Here is a 10282-nt window from a genome sequence, read left to right as displayed (position 1 = left end):
AGTAATATAAAAGCTGCTCGATGCCTAGAGATAGCAAGGGAAGTGAAGAAACTGCTGGGCTTGGGGGAAGATATACCTGTACCCAAACATCTGATTGGGAGAATCATTGGAAGACTCGGGAAGGTAATGCAAGACCTTGTAAATATCTCCGGTGTGGCAAGGGTGAGGATCCCTCTGGATGATGAAGTCCAGGTATCAGCTGATGAGGACATGATTGCTGTCACGGTGGTTGGCTCCATGAAGAGTCTGAGGAACTTTTGGATGCTCTTGGAGTATCAGGTGAGGCACCTGCAAGAAATTGAGCAGTTGAGGCTGGACCGACTGCAGATCAACAAAGAGGTGCGGAACATCAGGTGGCGGCCGCCTTCAACCAACCCAAGATGTAAGGGTCCCTCCAAGAAGTGACATGGCAGGTGGCCGAAAACTAACAGCAAGGCAAAGATATCAAAAGGCTGCAAGTGGCAGTTCGACGGGCAGTACGAGGCTGAGAGACCTTAGTTCCTGTGAGACACTGAATGGGTCAGACTCAGGCCAGACAGTAGGCTCGACTAAGACTTATGACCGCACCAACCGGGAGAGCCGATCGGGGAACGGATAAACAGGGAGAGGATGGAGACTAAACAGTAAAAAAAATTTTGGCAACTTTTTGTCATAAGTGAACAGTTTTATTTGCAGTCACATATGTTATGAATGAGTCACCGTAGGAGGCAAAAACAGAAATACTAGCTAAGTCCAGAAAACCAGAGAAGTTGGCAGCTATCGGATTGCAGACCCCTGAACCTATCAACAACAACTAGCAGTAGCCGTGGGGGGTTCCTACGGTGCCCTAGACCCCTCGATCACAGCCGGAGAACTAAATAGCCTAAAGACAGAAAGGGAAATCTAAACTGCCCCAGAGCAGACCCCAAAGCAATAGGCAGCCCCCAACATATAATGACGGTGAAGCAAGATGAAAAAACACTAACACAGATAGAAAGATAGGCTGAGCAAATGATGGGGCCCAAGCTAACTAAATAGGACAGGATAGAAAAGCTGCTGTCTGCAATCCGCAAAAACCCTATCAAAACAAGAGCCAACAGACTGATAGGGAAAAAAGCCCTGAAGACGCTAGGCTTCAAAAAGACTATATCAGTGCTCAGGTATTTTCTGAAGACAGAGCAAAAAGGCAAAAAGGAATTCAGCTCACCCCAGCAGGGAATGGCAGAAATCCAGAAAAACAAGGCAAAACAAAACCAAAACACAAATGCAAAAAGCAGAGAAGAAAACTTAGCTTTTGAGGAGCAGGAAACAGACTGGTCTCCTAGAATCCCTCAGAGAAATCACCAGCAAGGCAGAAGGGCGTCGGCTGCCTTATATCCAGTCAGCAATTCCCGTCACCCAGTCATCATCATCCTGCTCAGGTGCTTGGTAATCAGCCTCACTACCTTCCTTCACCAAAATGAACTCACAACACACATATAAACGTTTCGGCTGTAACAGTAAGCCTTCATCAGTACACTGCAAGGTCAATAAAAATATATACAGACAAATCAGATGTTATAAATAGGATAAGTAACCAAATGAAAAACAAAACAAAAGAAAAAACTTTAATCAGTGCACAGTGCAGTAGTGCTTGGGAGGATGGGTTAAACAATAAAAGGTGAGGTTTGGACAAAGTAAGAGAAAGAGCAAAGTGGACCTACCAAGACTGCTCTTGTTCACTAAACTGCTGAACGTCTGAAAATAAATGTCAGCACAAATGTATCAAATATTTATGTCATCATATCTGAGATTTTTCATTTCTCCCGTGCCATTGCCTATGCTTTATTAATATGAAATAAAGTGAATCATTTCAAGAGAATGGTGAGTGCCATCCTGCTGTCTTTTTCTACTATCACATTAAGGATTTACCCACACATTTCTTACACTCAGGTCTCTAGGCCTCGTAATCCAGTGTGGATGGCACATTACTTACTCATCACTCCTATTACAGTGGCTCCCTATCTTAGTGAGTATATGTTGGCTTACCTCTGTATGAGCCTCATCCATAATCTCAGATATGATGACATAAATATTTGATACATTTGTGCTGACATTTATTTTCAGACGTTCAGCAGTTTAGTGAACAAGAGCAGTCTTGGTAGGACCTCACCTTTTATTGTTTAACCCATCCTCCCAAGCACTAATGCACTGTGCACTGATTAAAGATTTTTCTTTTGTTTTGTTTTTCATTTTGTTACTGATCCTATTTGTAGGACCTGATTTGTCTGTATATATTTTTATTGACCTTGCAGTGTACTGATGAAGGCTTAGGCTACTTTCACACATCAGGCGCGTTCCGGCGTCGTGCCGGAGCGCCGGATCCGGCAAATGTTTAGTAAAACTGGATGTGACGGATCCGGTTTTCTGCCGGATCCGTCTTCCGCTTGACAGCCAAAACCGGATCCGTCTCATCCGGTTCATCCGGTTTTCGATCCGTTTTTCGACGGATTACGCCGGATCTGGTTTTTAAAATCGCCCCTTGTGGCCTTCCGAAAGGATTGGCTACTGAAAAACTATATATAGCGTGTTCCTACAGCCCTTCTTTGACAGGTTGTAGAGGAGAAAGTGCAGGTTGGAGAGAAGAGCAAGTTACTGGCGAAGATGGATGTTGTGATTGGAAATATTTTGAAGAATTTGGCGGATTTTACAGCGGAGGCGAATCGTTTGAGGGTGATTGTTCTGGAGTAGGAGAGAGCGAGACAGCAGCGCATCAGGCATCGTAGACGACGTTTGTGGATCCACCCCATCACAGCCAAGAGAATGACGCGTGGGGTCTATTCTACACTCTGCATGGACCTTCGACGAAACCCAGATACATTTTTTGGCTATATTCGGATGAAAATGGAGAATTTTGATTACTTGGTGGAGCGCATTGTACACCTCATAAGAAAATCGGACACCTATTGCCGCTTCTCTGTTTCACCCGCAGAGCGTCTGATGGTGACTTTAAGGTAAGCCACATTTATTGTATGTGCTCGCATCAGAGCACACTTTCACTGCAATCTTGTTGGTGGAAGTTTGCATCTCCAAGTGTTAGAGCTGACTTTTGGTATGTAATGCTGTGATTTTAAACTAATTGATTGTTTTTTAATTCCCCACAGATTTCTTGCAACTGGAGAATCCCTTTCGTAACTGCGTTTCCAGTACAGACTCGGGATTTCCACCATATCTGGAATAGTGAAGTACACATGCCGTGCACTGTGGGACTCCTTAGCTGAAGAGTTTTTACCAGAGCCCACAACAGAGAGGTGGATTGAAATTTCAGAAAAGTTTCAACAGATATGTCAGTTTCTGAACTGCTTGGGCACTGTGGACGGGAAACATATCCGCATTGTAAAGCCAGCCGGATCGGGATCGGAATATTTCAATTACAAGAAATATTTTTCAATTGTCCTCATGGCCATCGCTGACGCGGAATACAAATTTATTGCTGTTGATATTGGGGCCTATGGCCGCTCCAATGACTCTCAAGTTTTCAAACTGTCTGCCATGGGGCGTAAACTGTATGGAAACACCTTCCAGTTCCCACCCCCTAGACCGCTGCCGCAAACATCTGGCCTACCTATGCCATTTGTCTGTGTAGGGGATGAAGCCTTCCAGCTGTCAGAACACCTTTTGAAACCGTACGGTAGCAGAGGATTGTCAAGAACAAAACGCATTTTTAATTACCGCCTCACAAGAGCAAGAAAAATGGTTGAATGTACCTTTGGTATTCTGACAGCCAAATGGCGGGTCCTATTGACTGCGATCAACCTCAAGACAGAAACTGTGGACGAGGTGATCAAAGCTTGCGTGGTAGTCCACAATTTTGTTATCTGCAAGGAACCCATTTCCATTGAGGACACCTCTGAAGAAACCACCTTGCAAGATTACCATGACATTACCACTAGAAGTTCTGTGACGGTTTCAGTAATGAGGGACAATTTTGCACTATACTTTATGTCACCTCAAGGCAGAGTACACTGGCAGGATGACAGAGTGTGAAAGATTTGTGCCCTTAACCAAACTTGTGTACCTTCTGTACCAACAGTATATACCTTTGCCAACCAAACTTGGCTATCTTGTCATGGTCTTACTATTTTTACCTTTAGGCCACAGGTGTGTACCTGGTTGTGTTTTATGCAAAGTATTTCACCTTTTAACAAAAGTTGTGTACATTGTTAGGAAATCACCAAGAATAAACACAACTTTTTAGGTGAAATACTTTGCTTCAAACACAACCAGGAACACAACTGTGGCAAAAAGCTATCATTTACCCACAGTTATACAGTGGGGGAAAAAAAGTATTTAGTCAGTCAGCAATAGTGCAAGTTCCACCACTTAAAAAGATGAGAGGCGTCTGTAATTTACATCATAGGTAGACCTCAACTATGGGAGACAAACTGAGAAAAAAAAATCCAGAAAATCACATTGTCTGTTTTTGTTTCATTTTATTTGCATATTATGGTGGAAAATAAGTATTTGGTCAGAAACAAAATTTCATCTCAATACTTTGTGATATATCCTTTGTTGGCAATGACAGAGGTCAAACGTTTTCTGTAAGTCTTCACAAGGTTGCCACACACTGTTGTTGGTATGTTGGCCCATTCCTCCATGCAGATCTCCTCTAGAGCAGTGATGTTTTTGGCTTTTCGCTTGGCAACACGGACTTTCAACTCCCTCCAAAGGTTTTCTATAGGGTTGAGATCTGGAGACTGGCTAGGCCACTCCAGGACCTTGAAATGCTTCTTACGAAGCCACTCCTTCATTGCCCTGGCGGTGTGCTTTGGATCATTTTCATGTTGAAAGACCCAGCCACGTTTCATTTTCAATGCCCTTGCTGATGGAAGGAGGTTTGCACTCAAAATCTCACGATACATGGCCCCATTCATTCTTTCATGTACTCGGATCAGTCGTCCTGGCCCCTTTGCAGAGAAACAGCCCCAAAGCATGATGTTTCCACCACCATGCTTTACAGTAGGTATGGTGTTTGATGGATGCAACTCAGTATTCTTTTTCCTCCAAACACGACAAGTTGTGTTTCTACCAAACAGTTCCAGTTTGGTTTCATCAGACCATAGGACATTCTCCCAAAACTCCTCTGGATCATCCAAATGCTCTCTAGCAAACTTCAGACGGGCCCAGACATGTACAGGCTTATGCAGTGGGACACGTCTGGCACTGCAGGATCTGAGTCCATGGTGGCGTAGTGTGTTACTTATGGTAGGCCTTGTTACATTGGTCCCAGCTCTCTGCAGTTCATTCACTAGGTCCCCCCGCGTGGTTCTGGGATTTTTGCTCACCGTTCTTGTGATCATTCTGACCCCACGGGGTGGGATTTTGTGTGGAGCACCAGATCGAGGGAGATTATCAGTGGTCTTGTATGTCTTCCATTTTCTAATTATTGCTCCCACAGTTGATTTCTTCACTCCAAGCTGGTTGGCTATTGCAGATTCAGTCTTCCCAGCCTGGTGCAGGGCTACAATTTTGTTTCTGGTGTCCTTTGACAGCTCTTTGGTCTTCACCATAGTGGAGTTTGGAGTCAGACTGTTTGAGGGTGTGCACAGGTGTCTTTTTATACTGATAACAAGTTTAAACAGGTGCCATTACTACAGGTAATGAGTGGAGGAAAGAGGAGACTCTTAAAGAAGAAGTTACAGGTCTGTGAGAGCCAGAAATCTTGATTGCTTGTTTCTGACCAAATACTTATTTTCCACCATAATATGCAAAGAAAATGAAAAAAAACAGACAATGTGATTTTCTGGATTTTTTTTTCTCAGTTTGTCTCCCATAGTTGAGGTCTACCTATGATGTAAATTACAGACGCCTCTCATCTTTTTAAGTGGTGGAACTTGCACTATTGCTGACTGACTAAACACTTTTTTTCCCCACTGTATACCTGGTTTTGAATACCTTTGAAATACCCTGTATTTAACCTTTTTTTTAAACATAGTTCGCCGCAGAAAGAAATGACAGACAACCATTGTAAAACGATAATTTAACTTTTATTTAAAATATTTTTTTTTTGTAAGATGTTTTTAAAGTGAAAAAAACTTTTTTAATAAATGTTTTAAACCAAATGACCATTTTTATTAAAAAACACATTAGAAATCTGTGTAGTGTGGGGTGGAAATACTGCTGGAGGGGCTGCGGGACACTTCGACACTGGGAGTGTGGAGAGAGGACTGGGATCGTGGTGGGGAAGGAACATTTAGAGGTGAAGGTGTGGAAAAAGCTACAGAATGGGTGGACATGTGGGAGGCAGAAGAGGTGGTGGGCAGTGGAGTGGAGGGTTGGGCAGGGACTGTAGGAGCAGATGATGTTGATGGAAAGTTGTATGGGGAAGGAGTTTGGTACGGGGCAGGTTGCTGGAAGTGGGGAGGTTGCTGGTACTGGGGAGGTTGCTGGTACTGGGGAGGTTGCTGGTATGTAATAGGAGGGGGAGGATGGAAAGTGGCTGGAGGGGGTGCAGGTGGAGGAACTACTGGGGTGGAGGAGGAGGTTGGGAGGTAACGTGCTGTAGAGCACCGTGGCACGAATGCATTACATGCATCTGCTGGGTAGGAGAGAGCGTTGCCATGCGCTCCACAACAGACCTGAAAAAGGTGTGGTTTGGCGAAGATCTTGCTTCTGAATGCATGGTTTGCAGAAGTGTCTTCACCTCCAGAATGCTGGAGTTGATCTGCTGAAAGCCTGCGGAGACTTGCTCTGACAAGACTTTTAGACAGTTCTGGAAAGATACATTCAGATGCAAGAACTCTGGCGCATAAGTCTTTTCCTGACCCCTCTGCCGCTGCTGCCCAGTACCCGCAGGTGTACTAGAGGTGGCAGGGGCAGAAGGGTGGGGTAAAGGGAAAGCGATCTCCTCACCAGCAGCTTCATGTAATGTAGGCGGCCATGATGCTCCTGTGCTGGTGGATGGGACAGATGGGTCGAATGTGTGGGAAGGCTGGGAAGGTGCAGATGTACCGGGGCGGTCGAAGTGTCCCTCGGTGCCGGTCTCCTCAGGGATCGCCTCAGAAGGGTCCAATCGTGCAGGCTCCCGAGTGCTGCTCACCGTGCTGTGGAATAAAGAGAAAAAAAAACAATTAAAATAGTGACATGGCATGGCCCTGGCTGAAAAAAAATTGTTACATCTAAACTTTTTTTTTCACATGTGGTGTGTAATATTTACCTTCTGGTGACCATTGTATCCCGGAGGAACGACAGGGCTCTTGCGTACTTGTACTTGCTCCTGCGTCCTCCAGATCCACTCGGGGCCCGCATCTCTTTATTGAACTCCTTCTTGAAACGATCCCTCACAGACCGCCACCGCTTCACAATTCTGTCCCCTGAAATGAGAAAGGACAAAGTGGTTAGTATACAACATCAGTGTTTCCCAAACTCCAGTCCTCATGGTCCCCAGGGGTCATATTTTCAGGATTTCCATAGTAAATAGAAATCCTGAACACATGATCCGTGGGGACCACGAGGACTGGAGTTCGGGAAACACTGGTTTACATCAAGCAACCGGTACTGTATATACTTACACTCTTTAATCTGGGCCCGAGCATCGAGGTCCTCCCAGCGGGCCACAAGGAACGAACAGATTTCCTCCCAGAGTCGTCGGGTAACGATCAGGTCAGCATGGCGGCGGTCAGCCATATTCCATAGCGGCTCCCTTTCTCTGACGAGATCGATGAGGTGGTCCACATCTATTCCTCCATCCTCACCGTCTGAGTCGGGAGCACGCTGTGAAGGCTGTTAAAGTAAAAGAGAAAAATAGAAAAATTAGTCACCACACTTAAGACATGAAATAAAAAGTGTACCAAAATTTCACTTAAATATTATACTTACACGCTGGTGACCGCCGCGTTGCTGTCGCCGACGACCCTGGGAGGCACTGCGAGGACCTCTTGGCCGAGCACCAGATTGGGAAGACTAGAGAAGAAAAGAAAAAAATGTATGTGTTTGGATGTAGGCATTTGTTTGCTGTGTGTGGTCTGCATAACATTGTTTTCTAGGTGTTGTGTGTAGTGTGATGTTGTGTTTCTGCGTTTGATGCAAAAAACTTACCAATTGTGAGCCCACTCCAGGTGTCTGTCCACCCCTTCCTTCTTCTTCTGGGAGCTCCTCTTCAGCTTGTGAATCCTGTTTTGAAATAAAAGGCAATGAATATACATATATTTCACAGATGATGGATTTTGGAAATAAAAACTTACCGTCAAACGCTGACGATGCGAGGGAGGGCTCCCAGAAGAAGATGTGCTGTCCTCTTGCTGGCCAGACTCCATGGCTGTGGGTGGTGCTGTTGCTGCTGCCAGTGCTGCCAGTGCTGCCACTGCTGCATCTCTTGGGCGGCTGTTGAATAAAGAGAAACAAAGGGCCAATGAATATCTTGATATTCAATGGCCCTAGTTTTGAGGAATGGGGGATTTGATAATTACCTTCTCTCATCTGCTGCTGGACTCCCCTCCCGTTGTTCAGCATGCTGCTCCATTTGGGGTGGTGGTGGTGGTGCTGATGGCGCTGCAGTGGTCTCCTGCCTTCTCCTGCGCCTGGTTGCTGTCTTGGGTGGCATGTTGGGTGTGGCTGAGGGTCCCACTGTCATGCTTTTATATATGTGGCTTGTGGGCAGAGCTACTGAGCATGCTCAGACCCAAAAAACCGGATCCGACGCATTGCGGCGCTTATAGGCTTTCATTGTGTGAAAAAGCTGGATACGCCGGATCCGGCGTGTCCGGCTTTTTCGCCGGAGACAAAAAACGTTACAGAAGCCGTTTTTTCCAGACGCCGGATTTCGACAGATTGCCGGATCCGGCGAAAATCGGATGAAACGCAGGGCCATCCGGCCCGATCCGGCGCTAATGCAATTCAATGGGGGGGAAACCGGATCCGGCATTGCATTTCGCCGGATCCGGTTTTTGTCAAAAGTGCCGGATCGCGCCTGACGGCGAAAACCTGATGTGTGAAAGAGGCCTTACTGTTACAGCCGAAACGTTTATATGTGACTGCAAACAAAACTCTTCACTTATGACAAAAAGTTGAGTGCCAAAAAATTTTTTCTGGTATCTATTCTGGTGTAGGAATCTTCTTTTGTGCACCAACACAGTTGTGCCACGATATACTTATAGGAGACTAAACAGTGTCTGATGACGCAGACGGACTGTGACTGGAAGGCCAAAGACCAAGGCCGATATTCTGACCGCTGGGGGTGGCCTACCGTAGATATGAGGCCATATGACAGACAAAACAGATGGAGACGGTTCTCTCGACCTGTGGGGCAAGGTGACATGGGAACCTGGTCTTGAGATCCTGGGGTGATGTTGTGTGTTCAACCCCACAAGCTTGAACAGAGGGGGGAGGTATGTGGTGTAGTGACCACTGTGTCCACTAGGGGGCGCTGTGTGGGTGTCCCAGGACGAGTGTACAGGCACATCCAGTGTGGTAACAGGAGTAGGGTGCTAAAGGACCGTTATGTATCCCAAGGTGGGTGGCCTTGGGATGAAAGCTTGATTATGTGCTGTTCAGCAGAGCTACTGCTGATGTTTTGCTCCAATGTGTTAGGGAGAAGCCTTCAGGTGATTGGTGAGATGGGTGGGATCAATCACCTACAAATCCACCCAGGGTGGGTGTTTAAAACACCATAGTAAAGCGTATGTGTATGAATCATAGAATCATAGAATCGCAGAGTTGGAAGGGACCTCCTGGGCCATCTGGTCCAACCCCCTGCTCGAAGCAGGAATCGCTAAATCATCCCAGTCAGATGTCTGTCCAGCCTCTGTTTGAAGACTTCCATTGAAGGAGAACTCACCACTTCTCGTGGCAGCCTGTTCCACTCATTGATCACTCTAACTGTCAAAAAGTTTTTTCTAATATCTAATCTGTCTCCTCCCATTCAGTTTCATCCCATTGCTTCTAGTCTTTCCTTGTGCAAATGAGAATAAAGTTGATCCTTCTACAATGTGACAGCCCTTTAGATATTTGTAGACAGCTATTAAGTCTCCTCTGTCTTCTCTTTTGCAAACTAAACATTCCCAAATCCTGCAACCTTTCCTCATAAGACAGGGTTTGCAGACCGGTCACCATTCTGGTCGCTCTTTTCTGAACTTGCTCCAGTTTGTTGATGTCTTTTTTAAAATGTGGTGCCCAAAACTGGACACAATATTCCAGATGAGGTCTGACCAAAGAGGAGTAGAGGGAAATAATGACTTCACGTGATCTAGACTGTATGCTTCTGTTAATACATCCTAGAATTGCATTTTCCTTTTTTGCTGCTGCATCACACTGTTGACTCATATTC

Source organism: Dendrobates tinctorius, unplaced genomic scaffold, assembly GCF_039654945.1.
Source record: "Dendrobates tinctorius isolate UK_male_01 unplaced genomic scaffold, ASM3965494v1 ptg000069l, whole genome shotgun sequence".
Lineage (NCBI taxonomy): Eukaryota > Metazoa > Chordata > Amphibia > Anura > Dendrobatidae > Dendrobates > Dendrobates tinctorius.
This window is presented reverse-complemented; position numbering follows the sequence as displayed.